The sequence below is a fragment of the Pongo pygmaeus genome, chromosome 21, assembly GCF_028885625.2.
Source record: "Pongo pygmaeus isolate AG05252 chromosome 21, NHGRI_mPonPyg2-v2.0_pri, whole genome shotgun sequence".
NCBI classification, from domain to species: Eukaryota; Metazoa; Chordata; class Mammalia; order Primates; family Hominidae; genus Pongo; species Pongo pygmaeus.
In genome coordinates, this window is record NC_072394.2 from 39,165,896 (window position 1) to 39,180,016 (window position 14,121).

Consider the following 14,121-nt stretch of genomic DNA (forward strand, 5'->3'; position numbering starts at 1 on the left):
ACTGCTGCAGTCCAGCCTGGGCAACAGAGTGAGACCCTGTCTCAAAATAAATAATAGAAATATAGAAACTAACATTTCTGAATTGAAATGCAAGCAAAAATGTCACCAGGAATCCAGGAGAGACACACACTTGGAGGGGCTTTAAAAGATCAACAAGATCAGTGACTTTCAAGTTTTACAGCAAAACTCCAAAATAGAAAACAGAAAACATGTAGAGACTTTGGTTGAAGTGGTGGTGAGACCACTAGGCCTCTGCAGAACACAGTTTAAAGCACGATAATACAGAGTGCAATACTTTGTTCACTCAGAAAAAAGACACCCAGAGACGCATGGATTCTTCCAGTAATGGAAAGAGCCTGTAAGCACATCAGATGTGGATTCTAAACCTAAATGGGCCCCTACATAGCTCAGTGGCGCTGAGCAAAGCATTTTCCTTTTCTGGGCCTCAGTTACCCCATCTGTCAAGGGAAAAGATTGGGCAGGATGACCTTTTTGAGTCCCTGACAGGGCTGGCATTTTGTGATCCTGAAGCTCCCTGTAGAAGCAGTACTTCACATTCCTCCCCACCAGCATGAGCCTTACTACAATCCTAAGCATTTCCCCAGGTACTAGCCTAGTGAGGGTCAACCGCTTGCTGGAGATCACTCAGCAAATAAACAGGAGGATACACTTGGCCTGACCCTGGGGACATGAGGGTCTCAGCTTGTATCTCATTCTGCACTGTGTCCATTTAGTCAGATGAAGCTCACTGAGATTTCAAGCACTTAAAAACATTGCTTTGGCCAGGCGAGGTGGCTCACGCCTCTAATCTAGCATTTTGGGAGGCCAAAGAGGGTGGATTGTTTGAGCCCAGGAGTTTGAGACCAGCCCAGGCAACATGGCGAGACCCTGTGTCTATAAAGAATACAAAAATTAGCCGGGTGTGATGACGTGTGCCTGCAGTCCCAGCTAGTCAGGAGGCTGAGGTGGGAAGACTGCTTGAGCCCAGAAGGTGAAGGCTGCAGTAAGCTGAGATTAAACCACTGCAGTCCAGCCTGGGTGACGGAACACGATCCTGTCTCAAAAAAAAAAAAAAAAAAAAAAAAAAAAATATATATATATATATATATATATATACACACACATACATATACACATACACACATACATATATATAAGTTTCTTTGTTAGTTTAATAAAGACAATAAGAACAATAAGAAAGTTATTGGCTTTTGAAACTGCAAGCTGTCTTGTTTTATAGCTTTTTCCCATGACCAAGTTTGGCCTTTGTCAGGCCTTGCCAGGATGTGCTGACACCAGGCCACTAGCTAGTATTCTAGGGGCAGAGTCAATCACTTTTGATTTTGGCAAGATTGCAGACAGACAACCAAAACAGAATGAAGGTATGGCCGGGCGCGGTGGCTCACGCCTGTAATCCCAGCACTTTGGGAGGCCAACGTGGGCGGATCACGAGGTCAAGAGATCGAGACCATCCTGGCCAACATGGTGAAACCCCGTCTCTACTAAATATACAAAAAATTAGCCGGGCGAGGTAGCGAGTGCCTGTAGTCCAGCTACTCGGGAGGCTGAGGCAGGAGAATGGCGTGAACCGGGGAGGCGGAGCTTGCAGTGAGCCGAGATCGCGCCACTACACTCCAGCCTGGGTAACAGAGCGAGACTCCGTCTCAAAAAAAAAAAAAAAGAGGTGACATGGATTGACCAAAATACCACAACTAATAAATGGCACAGCTGGAATTGAAACCCAGGTCTTCTGATCCCAAATGCTCACTTTATGCCCTAAATCACACTTTCTCCCAGGTCATCACAGATGAAAAGACTGAGAGTGAAAAGAAGAGAAATTCAGAATTGAGAAGACTGCCTCACCACACCCACTCCACACTGAACATGTCTTTATCTCTGCTTAAGCAGTTAGGATTAGGCCACAGGCTCTATGATTAAGCCCTGATATGTAGTGAATAACAAGAAAGCACAGATGGAGGACTGGAATTAGTCTTTACCCATTAATTCAATTAAATAGGGGAGATAAGGTCTATAAACAAATTGTTACAGTTCAAGGCAGTATACATAGAAGCTTATGAACTGGACAAACTCAAAGGCAGTTTCTCAACCTTGGCACAACTGACATTTTAGGCCAGATGATTCTTTGTTGTGGGAGGTCTGTTCTATGCATTGCAGAATGTGTAGCAGCATCCCTGGCCTCCAATACTAGATGACAGTGGCACACTCCCCCAACAGTTGTGACAACCAAACATGTCTCCAGATAATGCCAAATGTCCTCTTTGGGGCAAAATCACTCCCAATTGAGAACCACTGCTCTAAGGGTTACAGATGTTTAGGGCATAAGTGAGTCAATGCAGCTTGTGGGTGCTGGGAAGAAGTTTCATGGAGGAGGTAATATCTGAACTGCACCTTCAGAAATAGATAAAATTCCTGTAGATGAGAATAAGAATAAACAAGAAATTCCAGAAAGGGAGGATAACTTAAAAGCAAGGAGATGAGAAAGCACAAGGTCTGCTGGAAATAGGAAATAAGGGTAAAAATGACAGCTGGAGGCTGGTCATGGATAGCTATCCACCAACTAATATTTACAAGACATACATACGTAATGAAATAGACAACAATACACCATATCACACGTTTAACAGTATACAAGTCACCCCAGTGGCACATGTTGAGCAGCTCTAATCTGAAAATCCCAAATCCGAAATGCTTCAAAATCCAAAACTTTTTGAGCACTGACATGACGCTCAAACTAAATGCTCATTGGAGCACTCGGATTTCAGATTTTCAGATTAGGGATGGTCAACTGGTAAGTATAATTCAAATATTCCAAAATTGGAGAAAATCCAAAACCTGAAACACTTCTGGTCCCAAGCATTTTGGATAAGGAATACTCAACCTGTATTTCCATGTGTCCCACTCTCTGAAGCATTGAATGCTGCTTGAGTTATCATGTTTACATTGCAGCTAGTGTTTGGAACACACACTCAGAGATAATGAAGCTCAAAACCAATGCAGAGGCAGGAGAAATAACTAAGGATTAGGATGGTCAGGAGTTTCCCAAGGGAGGGGAGAATGATGGGCCCTAAAGGGATATGTTTTGAACAGGGGAAGGGAGGAGAGACATACAGGTGAGGACATCAGGGTTGGGAAAGAAAGAATTAAAGACAATACATTCAGGCAGGGCACCTGTAATCCCAGCACTTTGGGAGGCTGAGGTGGGAGGATCACTTGAGGTCAGAAGTTCAAGATCAGCCTGGCCAACAAAGTGAAACCCCATTTCTACTAATAATACAAAAATTAGCTGAGCATGATGGCGCATGCCTTAATCTCAGCTCGGGAGGCTGAGGCTTGAACCCAGGGGGTGGAGGTTGCAGGGAGCCGAGATTGCACCATTGCACTCCAGCCTGGGCCGCAGAGCAAGGCTCTGTCTCAAAAAAAAAAAAAAAAAAAAAAAAAAGACAATACATTCAGGAGACACCAAGAACAATGTAGCTGGGAAAGAAGACAAGCTGCAGAAGTAGGCTAGGTCAGAACACAGAGCACCTGAGCTGGACTTTACTACACAGACAACCCCTGAAGGTTTCTGAGGAGCAGAATGACACAGAAGCTTAACTTTTTTCAGTTGTTTAAAACTTGGTCATGTTGTCCACATAGTTATCTTAGCTACACTCAAACCTGGGAAGCAGTGAAGATTATCAACGACTCAGCCCCAGCCTTAAAGATCCAATTTAATTGGGCTAACGTAGGGCCTGAGTATTGTTTTTAAAGCTTCACAGGTAACTCTTACATGCAGCCAGGGCTAAGAACCACTGGTTTACAGTAATGCCCTCATTCTCCAATGAGAAAAGAGGCCCAGAAAATTTAAGTGATTTCTGAATTCACACAGCCAGCTAGGTGTGGAGCTGGAATTAGCATGTGGATTCCTAGCTCAGCTCTGAAAGACATCCCAGAGTACTGGGCTAAATTCCATACTTCAGTCTAGAAGATGCACAATTATCTGATGACTTGGCTCTTAAGTTTCCTCAGGGTTAAAGGCTGAATTAATCTAATCATAAAACTATTGACTTAAACATCCCCTCAAGTGTCTACAGTAATGGATGTTGGTTCTATTGCTGTCTCCTGGGGGCCCTTAGGAAAGCAAAGGATCTCAAGAGACTCCCCCCGGAAGCCAGATAAACAAGCCAAACCACCCAGCTCCATGGAAGACTTTTAAAAATACAGCTGAGATTCTTCACTGCATAAAGGAAAGTCTGGGTACCTCTTCACCAGAAGAAATTCTCTCAGAGATGCTATCCCCCCTATCTCCATAAGCTAAGGGGTGGGGAAGGATCAAAAGCAGATACTTAAGTAGCTCATATGCTCACAGATCCTCACTGTAACAGGAAGTACCCCTGCTCATCCTCAGGCCTAGATAAGGGCCATTCACACCCCTCATATTTTCCTGAAAGGAAAAGGCAGCAACCCCTGCAATAGGCCCACCTTCCTGTTGTGTCACTCCTGGGTTCTGGCAGCAGGTGGTAAATGAGAGGTTTGTAGAGACTGCCAAGCTGGGAATCTGAGTCTGTCCTATATATTAATTCTATCCACTCCAGGGTCCTGGTATAAATAACAGCTAGAACAAAGCAAGACCCATCTAGGAGCCTTCTTGTTAATCCCAGACACCCATCGGCCAGCAGAAGTTTTAACACAGGAGTCATACTAAAGTAACTCTAAAAGCAGAAGCACAACCCCCTGCCTTCCACTCCTGAAGAAGGCAACTCAGGACACGAGGAAAGCTACCCAGCAAAGCCCCGGGGCGTGCTCTTAGATAGATGGCTCTGGGTTCCTGCCAGCTGTAAGGCGGAATCCCCGAAAACAATTTGTACTTTAAGGCAGCCTGAGTGAGGTAAAGGACAAACAAGACCCCTAAAGTGCAGTATATAATACTCATACGAGCCAAATTTATTGAGCGCTTACACTATACCAGGTACCGTGATAAGCACTTTATCGATTCATTATTTCATTGTGCTTCCCAACATATTTAGTTAGGTACTGTAATCCACCCCATTTTACAGATGAAGAAACTGAAGCTCGGATGGGGTATTGTAATTTGCCAAAGGTCACACAGCTAGCAAGCAGCAGAGCAAGGATTTGAACCTGAGCAATCGGCATCCTGACCTCTATAACCAATTTTCCCCACTTGATGCCATCTGATCATTAATCCTTCTAATGCATATTCTCAGGTTAGGTTACTGGAGCTTACCAGGATGTTACTATAAAATAATTCTGAAAATTGGCTGGGCGCAGTGGCTCATGCCTGTAATACCAACACTTTGAGAGGCTGAGGTGGGCAGAGTTTGAGACCAGCTTGGCCAACATGGTGAAACTCACCTCCACCAAAAATACAAAAAATTAGCCAGGCGTGGTGGCGGTCACCTGTAGTCTCAGCTACTCAGGAGGCTGAGGCATGAGAACTGCTTGAACCTAGCAGGTGGAGGTTACAGTGAGCTGAGATTGTGCCACCGCACTCCAGCCTGGTGACAGAGCAAGACTCTGTCTCAAAAAAAAAAATTCTGCACATTGAAAAGCCCCATACAAAATTTAGGTATTGTTATTATCATTACTACTGTAATATGAGACTTGTACCTACCTGGGGGTATTGGAAATGCAATATAACCTGTGGACTAATCATCAAAAGTTATATTTTAGTGAACACCCTGGTTAAAACCATCCCAACAAAATGACTTAAAAGCAACACTTTCTCCTAGCACTTTGGGAGGCCAAGGCAGGAGTTCGAGACCAGCCTGGCCAACATGGGGAAACCCTGTCTCTACTAAAAATACAAAAATTAGCCAGGCGTGGTGGCGGGACCTATAATCCCAGCTACACGAGAGGCTGAGGCAGGAGAATTGCTTGAATCCGGGAGACGGAGGTTGCAGTGAGCCGAGATCACACCACTTCACGACTTCACTCTAGACTGGGCAAAAGACCAAAATTCCTTCGCTAAAAAAAAAAAAAAAAAGCAACACTTTCAAAAGTTAAAAAATAGGGCTAGGCATAGTGGCTCACGCCTGTAATCCCAACACTTTGGGAGGCCAGGGTGGGCAGATCAGTTGAGGTGAGGAGTTTGAGACCAGCCTGGCCAACATGGTGAAACCCCATCTCTACTAAAAATACAAAAATTAGTCAGGTGTGGTGGCATGCACCTGTAATCCCAGCTACTCGGGAGGCTGAGGCAGGAGAATTGCTTGAACCTGGGAGGCAGAGGTTGCAGTGAACTGAGATCATGCCACTGCACTCCAGCCTGGACCACACAGTAAAAACCCGTCTCAAAAAAAAAAAAAAAAAAAAGGAACCAGCCAGAGTGGCTCATGCCTGTAATCCCAGCACTTTGGGAGGCCGAGGCGGGTGGATCACCTGAGGTCAGGAGTTCAAGACCAGTCTGGCCAACATGGTGAAACCCCATCTCTACTAAAATTACAAAAATTAGCCAGGGGTGATGGCATGCACCTGTAATCCCAGCTACTTCCCAGCTACTCAGAAGGCTGAGGCAGGAGAATCGCCTGAACTCGGGAGGCAGAGGCTGCAGTAAGCCGAGATCCTGCCACTGCACTCCAGTCTGGGTGACAAAACGAGACCACCCCAACTAAAAAAAAAAAAAAAAAAAGCAGGCCGGGCACGGTGGCTCACGCCTGTAATCCCAGCACTTTGGGAGGCCAAGGCTGGTGGATCATGAGGTCGGGAGATCGAGACCAGCCTGACCAACATGGTGAAACCCCATCTCTACTAAAAATGCAAAAATTAGCCGGGTGTGGTGGCATGGGCCTGTAATCCCAGCTACTCGGGAGCCTGAGGCAGGAGAATCGCATGAACCCGGGAGGCGGAGGTTGCAGTGAGTCGGGATTGCCCCACTGCACTCCAGCTTGGGCAACAGAGTGAGACTCCGCCTCCAAAAAAAAAAGAAAAAAAAAAGCTGTCAACTTGTATCCATGAAAGAAAATTCAGCCTTAAAAATACAGGCGCACTGGGCCAGGCGCAGTGGCTCACACCTGTAATCCCAGCAGTTTGGGAGCCTGAGGTGGGCGGATCATGAGGTCAGGAGATCCCAACCATCCTGGCCAACACGGTGAAACCCTGTCTAGGCCAGGTGCGGTGGCTCATGCCTACAATCCCAGCACTATGGGAGGCCAAGGCGGGCGGATCACGAGGTCAGGAGATCGAGACCATGGTGAAACCCCGTCTCTACTAAAAATACAAAAAATTAGCTAGGCGTGGTGGCAGGCGCCTGTAGTCCCAGCTACTCGGGAGGCTGAGGCAGGAGGATGGCGTGAACCTGGGAGGCGGAGCTTGCAGTGAGCTGAGATCATGCCACTGCACCCCAGCCTGAGTGACAGAGCGAGACTCCATCTCAAAAAAAAAAAAAACACTGCAAAACTTACAACAGAAAAACCTAATAAGTAATAAAATTAAGTATAAAGAGTGGCTATATCCAGAATTTTACTTGATCAATTGAAAACCCCAGACTGTAGACCATGGGCACTTTTAGGTAATAAGGGGATTATCGTCAAATGCTATAGCTAAAGCCTGGCGGAAACCACCACTGTACTTAGAAAATTAATCTTCATTTACTATATTAAATCTCTAGGGAAGATAAAAAGTGGCACCTCCACACAAAAAGACTCCATATAACACATTCTTCCCAAATTCAGGGAGGACACCAGCTCCATATCAATAACATTAATTAATGTTTGCTATTGTAATTAGTGTTTATAAAGAATTAAATTCAGAATGCAAAGAAGCCAGATTCCTCCGAAGTGCACCCCATTCGGCCATCAACAACAACATCACCCAGGCTGGAGTGCAGTGGCACTATCTCGGCTCACCACAACCTCTGCCTCCCGGGTTCAAGCGATTCTCCTGCCTCAGTCTCCCGAGTAGCTGGGACTACAGATGTGTGCCACCATACCCGGCTAATTTTTGTATTTTTAGTAGAGACAGTTTGCCATGTTGGCCAGGCTGGTCTTGAACTCCTGACCTCGTGATCCGCCCGCCTCGGCCTCTTAAAGTGCTGGGATTACAGGCGTGAGCCACCACACCTGGGCAACAAATTTTTATTTACGACTGATAAAATGTCAAATTCTGTCATGTACTATGAGACATATCACAGAACTTTGAGTGGACTACTAGCCCTTTCACTGAAGAGATAAAATCAAAAGACATAATACTACCCATTTTTGTATAACACGTAAAACACCCTTCATATATCAGTTAATTTCACATGAATGAGAGAACAATTAATTGTAGGTAAATATTATACATTAGTTTTGTAGAATTAGCACTATGATTTTTAAAAATTTACTTACCAAAGAAAGCCCTGAAACCTGGTAAATATCCATAATCAAGCTAGCTAAGTTTTTGTGTGCTATTTTCAAGTGCTATTAAAAAAGAAAGGGGGGGCATCTTTTAGAAGAAACAATTTGACATCCAGTTCTGCAGTAAACCCAAAATGTTATCAATCTTTGCACTTGAAAGTACTTTTTGATGCACCCCTTCCTTTCACCATTCCTATCCAGGCTTGTCCGTTTTCTTCCACAATCTCCCATTTGGCCTTTTTTTCTTTCCTTCTGTCTTCACTTCTTACCTGGGTTTGTTCATTCATTCATCATTTACTAAGTGCCTATTATCAGCCAAGCACAGAGCTAGACCCTGGTCCCTGCTCTTAGGAAGCTTACATGATACTAAGTAAAGCTGTTATCTGCCCATCTCAATCACCATCACCAGCCTGCAAGCTTTAGCAAAGGCTTTGTATTTCCAGAAGCTAGCAGCATCTGGCATATAGCAGACACTCTAAAAATGTTTGTTGGATGACACTAGATTACTTTAGCAAGCTCTTTTTTTATCCATAAATATTTTACTATATATCTTCAAAAGAGATTCTTATTTTTCTTTCATTTTTAAAACACAAAAGCATTATGTGCACAATGCAAAAATAATATAGAAAGGTAAAAAAGTAAATTCCCCAAGCCTCTAAATCCCACTCCCAGAAGTGAGGACCATTAGAGCTTGGTATATATCTTTCCAGAACTCTCCTATGTCAGTATACCCCCATACCTGACACACACGCACTTTTTTGAAACAAGTTATTTGACAGTTTCTGACTCTAGCTGCTCAACCTTCTAATCAAGTGGTTCTCAAAGTGTGATCCTTAGACTAGCAGCATCAGCAGCATCTGGGAACTTGTTAGAACTGCAAATTCTCGGATTCCACTCCAGAGCTAATGAATCAGAAACTCTGAAGGTCGAGCCCAGGAATATGGGTTTTAATAAGCTCTCCAGGTGATGCTGGTGCACACTAAAGGTTGAGAACCACTGCTCTAAGCCAGCCAAGCCAATTTTTTTACTGTCTGTTAAACATGGCAGGCATTGCTATCTTGTCTGTTTTATCAGCCCCTGATTCAAAATGTTTTCCTGTCCTTTTGATTAATTCTGACCCTATCCACCTGTCAAAGCCCAGAAAGTCAAAACCCAAAGTGGTCTCACCACCACATCTCATACTGATCCTTCTTGCCTCCTTTCCCCAGCTCCCATGATACAGTTAGTCCGCCTACCATATAATTTAACAATTATATATACGCTGACTTCAACATTAGAGAACAGTGCTTTACTCTTCCCCAACAGACCATAACCTCCTTGAAGACGTGAATCATGTTTTTGTATGTCTTCTCCCACCCCTGTTCTAAGCACATAAATAGAATCATAATAGAGTTGCTAGTTAATGTCTTTAAGGATGAATTCACTGAGAAGAAATACTGATAAACCTTTAGTGGCTAAAAAGTCTGGAATTTCAAGTTGTAGCCAGTTCTGCGACCTTGGACAAGTTCAATTCTCAAGGTGCCCCCCGCCACCTTTCTTTCTTAATAGTGCTTGAAAATAGCACACAAAAACTTAAGCTAGCTTGATTATGGATATTTACCAGGTTTCAGGGCTTTCTTTGGTAAATGAATTTTTAAAAATCACAGTGCTAAGTGAGAAGGATGGACTTAATGACTCAATGCTCCATTTCATCCTGAATAACATACAATTTTATCAAACACCCCATGTAGGAATATCTTATTCCATTATAGTCTAATATTGCTTTGCTTGTAACATTAATATGGGAATGTTTAGACTTGATTTTAGTACAGTTAGAGACAATGTTTCCCAATTAGCTAGTAAGCTCTCTCGACAGGAACCTGTTTGATTCAACTGTGAATCTTCCACCACATCCGGCGCCATACATCCATGCCTTACCCATAGTCAATATATTTACAGAAAATTATTTGGAAAAACTCTTTAAGAAGCTTCATTTAAATAAAGAATCTATGCACATAACTGCTGCCTCCCAAAGGACCCTTCTGTATATTTATTATTAGAAATACCATGTAATGATATACAGTAAAAATTGTGATTACTTTGATACAACCAGGGGCAATCAGCCACAGAAGGCAAAAGAATGTAAAAATGGATTTCTCATGCATTTAGGGACAGACAAAAGGGGTATAAGCCTCAGACTATCCTACTGCAACATGCAAATGAAAACTACCCTGTACATCGAAATAGCATATACCAACTCCACTGTTGGGGATAAACAGGCATTTTTCCCTGCTCAGAAGTAACAATTTAGAATAAAACAAAAGCAGCCGGGCTCAGAGGCTCACGCCTGTAATCCCACCACTTTGGGAGGCAGAGGCAGGCGGATCACCTGAGGTCAGGAGTTCAAGACCAGCTTGGCCAACATGGTGAAAACCCGTCTCTACTAAAAATACAAAAAATAGCTGGGCATGGTGGCGGGCGCCTGTAATTCCAGCTACTTGGGTGGCTGAGGCAGGAAAATCGCTTGAACCCAGGAGGCGGAGGTTGCAGTGAGCCGAGATTGCGCCACTGCACTCCAGCCTGGGCAACGGAGCGAGACTCCGTCTCAAAAAAAAAAAAAAAAAAAGAATAAAACAAAAGCAGCTCGGCCGGGCTTGGTGGCTCACGCCTGTAATCCCAGCACTATGGGAGGCCGAGGCGGGCGGATCACGAGGTCAGGAGATCGAGACCATCCTGACTAACACGGTGAAACCCCGTCTCTACTAAAAGATACAAAAAAATTAGCCGGGCGTGGTGGCGGGCGCCTGTAGTCCCAGCTACTCAGGAGGCTGAGGCAGGAGAATGGCGTGAACCCAGGAGGCGGAGCTCGCAGTGAGCCGAGATGGCGCCACTGCACACCAGCCTGGGCAACAGAGCGAGACTCCGTCTCAAAAAACAAACAAACAAAACAAACAAACAAACAAAAAACAAAAGCAGCTCAATCGTGAGTGCACGTTCAAGTAACATAAACAAGCTTTTTTTTTTTTTTTTGAGACGGAGTCTCGCTCTGTCGCCCAGGCTGGAGTGCAGTGGCGCGATCTCGGCTCACTGCAAGCTCCACCTCCCGGGTTCACGCCATTCTCCTGCCTCAGCCTCCTGAGTACCTGGGACTACAGGCGCCCACCACCACACCTGGCTAATTTTCTGTCATTTTTTAGTAGAGACGGGGTTATCCCGTGTTAGCCAGGATGGTCTCCATCTCCCGACCTCGTGATCCACCCACCTCGGCCTCCCAAAGTGCTGGGATTACAAGCGTTGAATCACAGCGCCCGGTCCATAAACAGGCTTTTTGATGCAAGACTCTTATCTGCAAGTTTTCAAAAACAACAGGGTGGATGGAGGCCTTTGAGTGGTAAATGGTGATGACAAGTTGAATCTGAAGGAAGAGGCAAGCAAAGAGAAACTGAAGGGCAGAAAGGAGGAACAGAAGGGCAGCAGCAGAACACCACGCTTTGAGTAACGAAAAGGAGGGGTGGAAATTCACTGAGTCCTTACCAAGGATCTACTGTGAGCCAGGCATCTGGAGCTGCAAAGATGGACCATGCCCTCAAGGGGCTAGAAGTCCCCAGGGTAAGACTGAGGCTAAGACCCTGTTTTGTGAACGTGTAATTCTAACTGGGAAAATCAAGCAGGGAAGGCTTCACAGAGAAGGTGGTGATTTAGTGGAGCCTTTGAAATGTGGAGGAGGATTTGCTAAGGGAGAAAAATGACAGTTTGAGCTAGTTATTTTGGGGGAGAAACATTCACATATTTTTATAGCTGTTCATTTGGAACTTTAAATCATAGGAGGCTTCTTAAATTCAGCACCACTCTATCAATGTTCTCTTTCTCTTCTTACTTTATCTTAAATACTGAAATGTTCAAGCCCAACCTTGGGGCAAAGCCAGAAAGCCCCGGACAGAAAGCCCCGGAATGAGGTGAGTGCTAGCCAAATCTGCTCTGTCACCTCCAAGTCCAGCCCACCCAGCTAGCCGTCAGCCCAGTCCTGCTCTCTTGGCAGGAAAGGAAGGCTAATAATAGCCCCTGAGGGCCAGGGTAAGGGGGGGGGCGCGGGGGGGATCTGGATGCCAGCAGGCAAGGATCACTCTTGTTCTGTCAGTAAGCCACCAAAGGAAAGCTTCCCTGCTTCCTAAGCCATGGGGATCCTAGTCTACCTGTGATAGGGAGGCCAGCTCTGCGGGAAGAAAAAAAGGGCTTCATGACAAGGAAGGGGGAAGCATTTGGATTGGGAAGTGCAGAGGTGGTTATGCGAGGTTATCTTAATAAAATGCTTAGCAAGATCCCTGGCACACGGCGAGCGTTGGAAGAACGTTAGCTCTTATATTAATAACACTATTATTATTACAGTAACACCTCAATTGTACTCCGACAACAAGAAAATCTTTTTTGTGCAGCCTACTTTTATGACGTTCGAGAGCAACTTCAGAGATGACAAGTGATTTCAAAATTTTTTTAAAGGTACGAGATCAAATTCCAACCGCACTGGCCTGAGAGCCCGAGACCCTGAGTTGAGAGCTGACCCTGCCACTTGTCAGCTGCGTGACCTTGGGCATGGCACTTCACCTTTCCGTGCCTCAGTTTCCTCGGCTAACCGGGGCTAAGAAGCCTCTCCCCGGTAGGGTAGTCATAGGGTCCCGTTAGAGGATGCCCTCTGCTGCTCTGGGGCCGGACGGGTGCAAGGGCTGCTCACGGCCCCTCTTCCAAGCATCTGGGCTTTTGGAGCGGGCGAGGTAGATGCATGAGCAACCCCAAGGCCCACCAAGCTCTGCCGCCTGCAGAGCCAGAGCGAGAGAAGGGTTCGCGCCTGCGGGGGGCGTCCCTGTGACCCAGGGTGTTGAGCCCGGAGGGAGGCTCTCTTGCTACCCGCACGCTGTCGCCGGCGGGCTGGGCGCGGGGAGCGGCCGAGGAAAGCCGGGCTGACCTGGGTCCGGCGGGCGGGCGGGGCGGGGCAGAGGGCCCCGGGGGCACGGGGGAGGCAAGCAGGACGGGCCCCCAAGGGCCTCGCCGTGCCGCGGAGATGATGCAGAGAAGGAGCAGGGCAAAGGAGCGACGCCCCCGAATGCGGCGCCGCGCGCCCCCCGCGGGCCGGGCGGAGGCGCTCACTCACCTGAGGCGCGGGCACCCGCCGTCAGTGCAGCAGCAGTGGCGGCGGCGGCGGCGGCGGCGGCGGCGAGAGGGGCGGGGGAGGTGCTGCGGTCCGCGCAGGCGCGCCGAGGACGCCAGGGCCGCGCATGCGTGCTGTGCCCGTCCACCTCGGGAACTACCGAGAAGATGGTGGCTGAGCCAGGAGAGGCCGGCGGCGCCATCTTTGATGTAGTTTTTCTTGCTGCGGAGTTTCCTCAGAGAAGAATCTCAGATTTTGGAGGTGCTGGGCGGGAGGGCCATTGAGCGCTGCGTCTGGAGCGCTTCCCTCAGTTCCCTGAGTCGCATCCTTATGAAGCCCCTAAGAGCTCTTGCAGGGTATGGCATCCTCCTTTTAAGGTGACCTAGAGCCATACCCAAGGTCACAGGGCGCCTAGCACAGTGCTCGGCACGTGGAAAGAGCTTAGTAAATTTTTGGTGAATTAACATAGTAATTTAAGAACTAGAGTCCAAGACTCAGGGCTCCGAATTATCAGTCCTCCATTGTATCACTCCTATTACAACCGTCAGCCAAATCATCTACTTTCTTGAATGCAGCATTAGAGATGGAATTTTTTTTCCCAGAATGATTGCAGATATTAAACTTAATGACCCAACAATTTAACAC

At 46.4% G+C, this 14,121-nt stretch overlaps 1 protein-coding gene across 4 annotated transcripts in view; it reads right to left on the minus strand.

The window, feature by feature from the left end:
- NDRG3 (NDRG family member 3) overlaps positions 1-13,590 on the minus strand; it is a 90,374-nt gene extending 76,784 nt beyond the window's left edge. For 2 of the 4 annotated variants that reach the window (XM_054467244.2, XM_063659235.1), the window contains exon 1: positions 13,480-13,568. The gene's annotated coding sequence lies outside the window, so the exon portion shown is untranslated. Of the gene's footprint in view, positions 1-13,479 lie in introns of all 4 variants that reach the window. The other 2 variants (XM_054467243.2, XM_063659237.1) reach the window with 2 other exon arrangements.
- Positions 13,591-14,121: the final 531 nt, after the last annotated feature.